Below are 11,733 nucleotides of genomic sequence, written 5' to 3' on the forward strand. Positions count from 1 at the left end.
ACCATACATTACCTTGGAATTAACTTAACCAGAGACGTAAAGGACCTATATTCTAGAAACTATAAATCACTCTTGAAAGACATTGAGGAAGACATAAAAAGATGGAAAGATATTCCATGCTCATGGTTCGGAAGAATTAATATAGTTAAAATGTCCATGCTACGCAGAGCAATCTACACTTTCAATGCTATCCTGATCAAAATACCAATGACATTTTTCAAAGAACTGGAACAAATAGTCCTTAAATTTGTATGGAAAGAGAAAAGGCCCTGAATCTCCAAGGAACTGTTGAAAAGGAAAAACAAAGCTGGGGGCATCACAATGCCGGATTTCGAGCTGTACTACAAAGCGGTGATCACAAAGACAGCATGGTACTGGCACAAAAACAGACACATAGACCAATGGAACAGAACAGAGAACCCAGAAATGGACCCTCGGCTCTTTGGGCAACTAATATTTGATAAAGCAGGAAAAAACATCCGGTGGGAAAAAGACAGTCTCTTCAATAAATGGTGTTGGGAAAATTGGACAGCTACATGCAAAAGAATGAAACTTGACCACTCTCTCACACCATACACAAAAATAAACTCCAAATGGATGAAAGACCTCGATGTGAGACAGGAATCCATCAAAATTCTAGAGGAGAATATAGGCAGCAACCTCTACGACATCTGCCAAAGCAACCTTTTTCATGACACATCCCCAAAGGCAAGAGAAACAAAAGATAAAATGAATTTATGGGACTTCATCAAGATTAAAAGTTTCTGCACAGCCAAGGAAACAGTCAGAAAAACTAAGAGGCAGCCCACGGAATGGGAGAATATATTTGCAAATGACACTACTGATAAAGGACTGGTATCCAAGATCTACAAAGAACTTCTCAAACTCAATTCACGAGAAACAAATAAACAATTCAAAAAATGGGCAGAAGATATGAACAGACACTTTTCCAATGAAGACATACAAATGGCTAACAGACACATGAAAAAATGTTCAAAATCATTAGCCATCAATGAAATTCAAATCAAAACCACACTGAGATACCACCTTACGCCAATTAAAATGGCAAAAATAGACAAGGCAAGAAACAACAATTGTTGGAGAGGATATGGAGAAAGGGGATCCTTCCTACATTGTTGGTGGGAATGCAAGTTGGTACAGCCACTCTGGAAAACAGTGTGGAGGTCCCTTAAAAAGTTAAAAATTGAGCTACCCTATGATCCAGCCATTGCACTCCTGGGTGTTTACCCCAAAGATACAGACGTAGTAAAGAGAAGGGCCATATGCACCCCAATGTTCATAGCAGCAATGTCCACAATAGCTAAATCGTGGAAGGGACCGAGATGCCCTTCAACAGATGACTGGATTAAGAAGTTGTGGTCCATATATACAATGGAATATTACTCAGCTTTCAGAAAGAACGAGTTCTCAACATTTGCTGCAACATGGACGGCACTGGAGGAGATAATGCTAAGTGAAATAAGTCAAGCAGAGAAAGACAACTATCATATGATTTCTCTCATCTATGGAACATAAGAACTAGGATGATCAGTAGGGGAAGAAAGGGATAAAGAAAGGGGGGATAATCAGACGGAGGCATGAAACATGAGAGACTATGGACTCTGAGAAACAAACTGAGGGCCTCAGAGGGGAGGGGGGTGGGGGAATGGGATAGACCGGTGATGGGTAGTAAGGAGCGCACATATTGCATGGTGCACTGGGTGTTATACGCAACTAATGAATCATCGAGCCTTGCATCAGAAACCGGGGATGTACTGTATGGTGACTAACATAATATAATAAAAAATTATTAAAAAATATTTTATGAAGGGGCTTATAAATTTTCAAAAAAGGTTAAATTAATAAATATAAATTTTGCTTTTAATTTTCCAATTTTACAAATTAAACTAAAAAATTACTTTTATAATTCTCAAGATTCTCTCTTGTTAGTATTTTGAGACTGAGGGCTGCATAGTTCAAAGCTATGCATAACCAGTATGTAGACTCAATTACTGCATGAAATATATACCATTGATAATATTAAATCTTAATAATGAAGACAACTAGGTAATTATACAATTTATATTTCATAGAGAAAAATGCTTTCATTAACACTGTCTTGTTTAGCAAGTCTTCCATAGTAAAATTCTTCTCTGGTTCTTACTGATTTGAGTATCCTTACATCATCAGAAAATGAGAAAATGCTAAAGATAGAATTATGTGAATGCACATACATAAGAGCTATATGTAGTCAATGAAACACACAAATATATTCCGTATATGTTACCCTGGGGTCTCATAACAATATGTGAGGTAGTAGTGTAGGTATCATTTCATTTTTATGGAAAAGTAAATCAATGTTCAAAAGCTACGAGTACATTTCCTTAGTAAATGCTGAGGCCAGGACTAGAATTTAAATCTTCATTCTTGATTCAGTTTTTTTAAAATTCTGATAGTTAAGCTAAACAATAACCTCTGAATACTTCATTAACTATTAAGCCAAAAAAATGGAAATTCAGAGCAGATTTTCCACACTCTGTTTTGGTGCTTCAGGACTAGAACATGGTTTAAGTATGTGCTTCTATGACTGCATACGTATGAGTCTGGATCTGTGTGTTTGGTGTACTCACTAACAGTGTTTTTTTTTTTTTTTAAAGGAAGGAAAGAAAGGAAAAAACAAAAACAAAAACAAAACAAAACAAAACAGAAAACCTAGGACCAAAAGATCTAAATCATAATGAAAAGTAGATAAAAGTTAGCCAACAATATCAGGTCAATGTGGAAACACATACAGAGTACAAGTGTCAAGGCTGTATGAGCCAAAATAAGAGTTGAGTCAGTCTGCACGCAAGTGTGATACTGTGTCAGAGGAAAGCACTGGGTACAAAGATGATAAGCATTTAGGAGCCAAGGAAACATAAAAACTATTAGTCAAATGTTTGTTGGTTGTTCAGAGACCATCTATATACACAATGTAAAGGAACAAGAAAGAAAATTCTAGTCAAGAACCCGGCAACAATAGATTCAGGAAAACAGGCAAAAAGGCTCAACAGTGGAGGTCACGAGTTTTGTTCAGAAATCAAAGTATGAGATACACAGCACTATTCAGAAGAAGGAGGAAGAGGACAAGGAGATGAGGGGAGGAATGAAGAAAGAAGAATAAAAGAAATAAGGAAGGAAGAAAGTATAAAAGAAGGAAGAGAAGGAGTGAGGAAGGAAAGATGGGAGGGAGAGAGAAAGAGAGAGAAAGAAGTAAAGAAAGAAACCTGGACACTGAGAAACATTTATGGTCTTGTCTGGAAACTTCCTAGGAAGGTTGTTTTATTATAATTTATTATAATAAGGAATAAGTGAAATCATTGGTACACCTCTTTAGGATAAAAGAGAGGGGAGGGACGCCTGGGTGGCTCAGTTGGTTAACTTCTGCCTTGGGCTCAGTTCATGATCCCCGGGTTCTGGGATCGAGTCCTGCATCAGGCTCCTTGCTGAGCAGGGAGCCTGTGTCTGTGCTCGCTCTTTCTCTCTCTGTCTCTCTCTCTCTTTCCCTCTGACAAATAAATAATAGATAATAAAATCTTTAAAAGGAGAGAGAGAGGGGTGATAATACAGTATAGCTGATAGGGAAATTACGCTAAAGCAATTTGCTGAAAAATATAACAACTTCCGTGCACCTGAGTATTTTAAATTAGGGAGAGCGAAAGAGGCAAAAATCAAATACGAGTCACCAGCACCACAGAGTTACACAACTATATTACTACTCACTTGAACTAAATCATTTGACTAAGGGTCATTTGGCTCTTTTACGTATTGGCCTATTGAACTCATGGTTCATAAACACAAACTCATGACAGAAACAGCAAATCACTGTGGAGATGCACTCTATGCCTGCAAACTGTGTTTACAAATTTTTACAATGACTTTCTTATCTTTTGTGCCTTTCTGGCTGAAAATAAATTTGGTAATGTGAATGTTGCTTGAATTAATAAATTAAATGTATTTTTCTGAAATGTTCATTTTTTTCTCTTTCTATAGGAATCAAATACTTTCTATATGTCTATAGCTTCAAAACTATCACAGGTTAAATTACCACTTTTTCCAGATTTTCTACATTTTAACGCCTTTCTGAAAACCCCTACATAGAGTAGATGGATATAATGAATAGGTCAACATCTGAGTTTGTATTGTTAGGTCTCACCAACACTCAGGAACTTGAGATTTTCTTTTTTTTCATATTTTTGTCGGCCTATGCAGTGACTGTGGCAGGAAACCTTCTCATCATGGTCACCGTAACCTTTGACTCACTTCTGTACTCCACGCCAATGTACTTCCTCCTTGGAAATCTGTCCTTCCTGGATATGTCGATTTCCACAATAGCACAGATTTCCTCAGGGAGAATAAAACTATTTCTTTGTGGGGCTGTATGGCTCAGATGTTCTTCCTCCACCTTTTAGGTGGCAGTGAGATGACTCTTCTCATAGTCATAGCTGTTGATTGGTACATTGCAATATGCAAACCTCTTCATTACACATCCATCATGAATCGCCGGGTCCTCGTGGGCTCTGTGCTGCTATCATGGGCTGTCAGTTTTGTGCATCCCATGAGCCAGATGGTTTTTACTATCACCTTACCTTTCTGTGGCCCCAATAGAGTGGACAATATTTTTTGTGACCTTCCTCTAGTTCTAAAACTTGCCTGCATGGAGACCTATGTTCTGGAGTTACTGGTAACTGCTGACAGTGGTCTGCTGTCTTTCATCTGCTTCATACTCTTGCTCATTTCCTACACTGTCATTCTGGTAAGTGTCCGATGTCGATCCTCTGGTGGACTCTCCAAGGCTCTGTCCACACTGTCTGCTCACATTAGTGTGGTCACCCTGTTCTTTGGACCATGCATCTTCATTTATGCTTGGCCATTCAGTAGCTTTTCAGTGGATAAATTTCTTTCTGTGTTTTACTCGTTATCACACCCTTACTGAACCCCATTATTTACAGTCTAAGGAACCAGGAAATGAAAGCAGCCATGAATAGACTGAGGACCCAACACATCAGATCCAGACAGACCTTCTAGGCAACAATCATAATGATGAAGCTTTTTAGTGTAAAATCTATGTACAATACATCTCAGAATAAGTTGATATTAATTCATTTTGTTTGTAGATTTTTTTAAATATTCATAATACATATTGAAATTGTCAAATGTTCCATCATTACACTTCTATAACATGTTCGGTTTTATTGGAGAATAATTATTTTAATTAAAATTCGATTAAGTCAGGGTTAATACTTTTTAATGTAATAAAGAAGTAAATAGAAAAAAAACTGACTCACTAACTATAGTTGGAAACCAAGAAATGCCCAAGACTAAATTTCAGTAAATAAAGAGGAATCAAAAAGGAATTTATTTATCTATTTTTAATTCAGAATTAGGGAACTTTCAACTAAATTCTCTAGTTGACTAAATGTGCATATAATTATATGAACTCTTGTAAACTCCTAAACACACACACATAAACTCACAGTTCTGTGGATCCTAATACATGTAAGAATTATCTTTTAACAAGGCAAATGGGCCAGTTTCTGTGAGTAGATAGATCTAAGTATCATTTACTCACAAAAAACACATATTTCTTTCTTTAAAAAATAGAAATTCCACCTGACATATATGCTACACTCAGCTCATTCTACTTCACTCTTTCCTTCATGTTCGTATACGTATTTGTTCTCATGTATCTCTCAAGGATCAAGTAAGAGCATTACTATTATGTTGATTCCCATGGACAAGGGAAAATGAAGAAGCGCCTACATATTCCAGGCAATCACATCACAACAAAACAGGAAGTATTCAAGCTGCCTACCTCGTATAAAGTGTATTCAATTAAAATGTTTCATCTGTGGTTCATGGGTATTAGAATAAAAAGACATTGTATGGCCTCTTTGATGTGCCTTCTTCTCTCCCACACACTCAGGAACATTTTTGCAGGCTTTTATCCAGTACTTGTTCATCACTGCCTCTTATATGTGTAATATACTAATTATAGACTAAAAGGTGCTTTAAAGATGTATTCTTAGCCATATGTGCATGACATATTTTAGACTCAAATTTTATTTTAAAAAACACATTGAAGAGGATAGGAACTGGGTCCCTAAGGATCATTGGGCATATATATATTTGTATCTATTTCTTATGAATTAATTCAATCATAAAATTAAGTGTAGACATTGATATAACATGTAGCTTTACCAAATTTCTAACATTTTGCCACATTTATTTCAGATTCTTTTACTACAAAAATGTATTATAAGAGATAATAAAGACTCCCAAGCAACCATTTACATCTAGTTATTTTATTGTAGCAAAGAACATCACTGTCAACTCCATTATTATTCCTTTGTTTTTAAGAATTATTTCCCTCATTTTTCATATATTGTGTATAAAAACATTTTGCATGTTTTTAACTTGATATAAATGGAATCTATATAAATATTATTATTCTAAAATTTATTTTTTTACTCAGTTTAATGTTTTAATGACTTACCTATTTAAATATATGCTTCTCTGGTTCATTTTTTATTGTGGTTAAAACCATATAACATTTTAAACATTTTTAAGTATACAGTAGTGTTAACTATGTGCACCTTGTTGTGCAACAGATTTCTAGAATTTTTCATCTTGCAAAACTAAAATTCTAACCTCATTTACAAAAAACTCCCCTTTCCACCTCTTATTAGCTCCTGGCAATCACCATTCCACCTTCTAAGACTTCGACTACTTGAGATTTATATAACTGAATCATGCAGTATTTGTCACTTTGTGACTGGCTTATTTCACTTAGCATAATGTCTTCAAATTTTAACCATACAGTAGCCTGTGACAGGATTTTTTCTTTTTTAAGGCTGAATACTAGTCCATGTTAGGTATATACCACATTTTCTTTATTCATTCATCCACTGATGGACATTTAGTTTGCTTCCTCCTCTTAGCTATTGTGAATAATGCTGCAATGAACATAAGTGTGTAAACATGTCTTCAAGAGCCTGTTTTCAATTCTTTTAGAGATATACCCAGAAGTCAGATTGGTGTAGCATATGGGAATTCTGTTTTTAATTTTTTGAGGAACCTCCATAGATTTCCAGAGCAGCTGCACCATTTACATTCCTACTAACGGAGCAAAAGTTTCCAATTCTTCCACATCTCCACATCCCTGCCAGCACCCATTATTTTCTGAATTCTTAGTTTTTGTTTTTGTTTTGATAGTGGCCACCCTAACACGTGTTGTTTTGATTTGCATTTCCCTGATAATGAGTGATGTTGGGCATTTTTTCATATGCTTGTGGGCTATTTGTGTATTTTTCTTGGATAAATGTCTATTCAAGTCCTTTGCCCATTAAACTGTTTGGTTTTTGTTGTTAAATTGTAGAAGTTCTTTATAGATTCTGGATATTAACTCTTTGTATTATAATTTATTTGAATATAGTTGACACACAATGTTACATTAGTGTCAGGCATACAATGTAGTGATTCAACAAGTCTATACATATATATGCTATGTTCACCACAAGTATAGTTGCCATCTGTCACCATATGGTACTATCACAATATCATTGACTATATTCCTTATGCTGTACCTTCCATCCTTGTGACTTATTCATTCCATAACTGAAGGCCTGTATCTCTCACTCCCCTTTGCCCACTTTGCCCAACCTCCATTTATCCTTCCCTCTGGCAAAGATTGGTTTGTTCTCTGTATTTATAGGCCTGATTCTGCTTTTTGTTTATTTATTCATTTATTTTTCAATATTAACTGTTTAACAAATGTATGATTTGCAAATATTTTCTTCCATTCTATAGCTTGCCTTTTCACTATATTTATTATATGAATTGAAAATATCTTTGCTCTTATAGATTATAAAACTTTGTGCTGTTTATAAATACACAAAATTTAAAATAGTTACATTTAATTATCTTTTCCTTTAGGTTTGTGATTTTGTCTCTTATGTAATACACCTTTACAACTGATTGTCCAAAATATTCTGTCTTCTCTTTTTTATAATTTTAAACTTTTTCTTTTATCGCATTTAGTTATTTAATCCAACTGGAAGTTAAATTTTGTATTGGTATCTGATAGGAATCTAATTTATTTTTATATGGACATAAACAGCCATCCAAATACCATCTACTGAAAAGCTTTTCCCTACTGATTGAAATGTCACCTTTGCCATATATCAAGAATCCCCCATTATATGCTTGGGTCTGTTTCTGGCCTCTGTCAATACTTTCATTGGTCATTTACACTACACTATCTTAAACATAGTTGTTATTTGTCATAGTGAATCTGCAGTCTCAAATGCTCTACTTTAAGTATATCCCAGTTCTTGTCAATTAACTCTTCCAGATGATTTTAAGATAAGTTGTCAAATTCTACAAAAACAATTTTAGAACAGCAATTGAAATCAGAATTTACAGATTAATTTGTAAATAAAATAATTCATCAATGCAGCATATCTTTTTATTTTGTTACATTTTATTTTATAATATTTAGTGATATTTTAGTAGGTTGTATTGCTTTTGGCTAAAACCACCAGTACAATGCTGAAGGGAAGGCATTTTCCCCCCTGAATTTATAAGTGTTTGCTTCTAAAATAATATCATTTAAAATTAAGATATGTTTCTTTTATTAATTTCTAATCTTTTTAAAATTGTAAGTGATTGCTGAATTTATAAAAAGTTTATGCACACTTTAAGATAATTGTATCTTTTTTCATTTAATCTGTTATACTAGCGGATTAACTTAATATTGTCAACATTTCCTTGAATTTGTAGTTTAAGCTCCAGTTTGTAATAATACGGTTTTTCTTTTGCCTTTCATCTTTCCAGGTTTAATTTACTAGTTGTTTTCCTTTTGGTTTGTTTTAGAGTTGTTCTTTCTACAACTTTCTCTCTTTTTCTATTGTCTAAAACAGTTTAAAATGCAGTAATGACAGCTTATTTTTAAAAGTTGAGTATAAGCCCCTCCACCTATCACCATCTTTTCTACACTGAAGCTTGCTCACTTTTCAGGGAAAGCTTCAGCAGCATCTTCTGAGAGAAGCCTTCCCTAACCCTCCAAACTGGACTAGGACTCTGTGTTGTATTATTCCAAAGCAGCCTAGCATGCTGTTTTGTAGTGGTTGTCAGACCATAATATTTTAATCAAATGCTTGCATCAATCTATATTTCCCATTAGGACATAAAGAAATCATGAAGTCAAGGACCATGTCTATCTTATTCACTGGAATATCCCTAGTGGCTGTCTGCCATAAAGCAGTTACTTACTAAACACTGCGTGACCGACTGACTGATTAGATTGCAGGCATCGCTGACATAACTTGTCAGCTACATAAGCTCATTCTTCTTTGTAATTTTTAAGAGAAATTATTAGCTGAACATTTGAGAGACCCTCTTCTTCATGACAGGCCTTAATTAATTGCTTCTTTATATCATGCAGGCAAGAAAAGATTGAGAACACCAGACAACATTTATCAGTCATTTTTCCCCTACTTTTTCTGTTGTAACCATTTTGTAGCATTGAGATAAAAACAATGCTTCAGTTTGTTGTACAATTAGAGTGTATTTATTTTCATCTCTAAATTAATTCTTGACTGCAATTCTTTCATTCTAAATGTATTTATTTCCCTTTAAATATGTCAATTTCTTTATGAAATAGGAACTGTTATTTTATGAATCTAGGTGCTTTAATTTACAAAAATGCCATTCTATTTTATTTTCCTCTGAATACAATTCATATAATTTTATATAAAGAGAGCTCATTACTTCAAAGCACTGCTATTATTCAACAGTACGAATAAACTTACTTTACTTCCTATTCACCAAATGACGGACAGCTAAACTGCTTATGATTTCTTATTTCCATAAATGATTTCATTATTAATATTTGTCCAACAGCCCTATGTAGGGCCATGGCAATGAGCAGCACCATCTCCGATCCACCCAGGACATGAAGGACAAATATCTGGATGACACATCCCTGAAAGGATATGGTTTTGTGCCCTGAGTGCAGATCAGATATCATCTTGGGAACCATTAAGGTAGAAAGACACAAATCAATAAATGAGAGATTGGCTAAAAAGAAGTACATGGAGGAGTGTAAGTAAGGGTCAAAGGTCACTGTGAACACCACAAGGAGGTTTCCCAAAACAATTGTTACATAAAACACTGTAGAGAAAACAAGGAGAAAGTGCTGCACTGGTCTATAGGTAGAAAGTCCCAAGAATACAAATTGAGGCACTTCAGAGTAATTTGCTTCATACATTGGCTTTGCCTGGTGAACCTAAAAGACCAAACCAAAATAACGAAGAAAGAATTTATCAAAAATTATTATTTAAAAACACAGATTTGAGCTTTCATTAAGTCTGATTTTAAGAAGAAATCTTCAGTAACAGCCATAAGGTGTTTTCTTTAAAGCATCATTTAAAAAAAAAATTAAACATTAACTTTTTAAAAAGCATTCATATATTAATTTATCCATTCAGCTAATATACATAAAGAGAATAAGGTAATAATCCTACTGAGGATCTACCATCTGCCTGGTACTGTGTCAAGTTTTGAGGTAAAACACTGATCTTGACTTCAGGAGGTTTACAGGCTAATGGTGGATCTAGACATTAAACAGCTTTATACAAATAGAACTCTGATAATAGATTTACAGGAAATGAACAGAGTACCATCAGAACTATGTGACTCATTCAAGTGGTGATTGTTCAGAATATGCTTAACAAGGACTTACTACTGAAAAGTAGAGTCCAGACTATGGAAACATCATGTGTAAAGATCATGAGACAGAAAGGTTAGCAGGGCAAGAGGATGAACAATTAAAATCAGGCTGGAGTAATAGGCCAGCCAGGATGCAAGCTTGTATCCGTGAATTGACCTTTGCCTTACATCCTAAGAGCAACAGAAAATTATTGGGGATTTTAAGGAGTTGCTTGCTATAGTTCTGCTGTCAAGCAGTCACCAAAGCTTCGATGTAAAGAACTGAATGAAAAGCCTAAGTAAACTTAGTGACCTCTCAGATTACTGAAGAATCATATATCAGTGTGGACAAGGTTAATTATTCAATCAACAGTGTTGGCACAAGGAGATGAAACTTGGAAAAATGTAGTTCTTTGACTTTCAACATGAACTCAAGGAAATTTTCAATGGATATTTAAATGTCAAGAAAAAAACAAAAGAAATATATAAATACTTAGACATTAAGAAGGAAAATGCATTTTTTTTTGAGAGGGAGGGAGGAGGGGCAGACAGAGAGGGAAGAAGAGAATCTTAAGCAGGCTTTAGGCCCAGTGTGGAGCCCAATGCAGGACTAGATCTCACAACCCTGAGACCATGACCTGAGCTGAAATCAAGAGTCGTACACTTAACTGACTGAGCCACACAGGCACCCCTGGAAAATTCTTTCTTAACATTCTTCATTAACAAAACAAAGAGGAAATAGCTGACAGTAACCAAGACATTAAAATCAAAATCATATCATACATAGCTATACATAGATAGAGAAAGATAGTGTACATAGATATGCATATTGATATTTTTATATGAAAATGGAAACACTATAAAAATAAAAGTAAAAATACTGTGGAAAATATCAGACAGATGATTAGCATTTTTAATATGAAATTAATTCTTCCAAATACATTTCAAAAATGTAATATACCAATTTAAAAATGAATAAAACAT

General features: G+C 34.6%; 1 pseudogene; it reads left to right on the forward strand.

The window, feature by feature from the left end:
* Positions 1-4,145: 4,145 nt before the first annotated feature.
* Positions 4,146-5,067, forward strand: LOC148110181 (olfactory receptor 4L1-like; annotated as a pseudogene).
* The last annotated feature ends 6,666 nt before the right edge of the window (positions 5,068-11,733 follow it).

Source organism: Ursus americanus, chromosome 4 (genome assembly GCF_024610735.1).
Source record: "Ursus americanus isolate L20-20 chromosome 4, mUrsAme1.1.p, whole genome shotgun sequence".
Lineage (NCBI taxonomy): Eukaryota > Metazoa > Chordata > Mammalia > Carnivora > Ursidae > Ursus > Ursus americanus.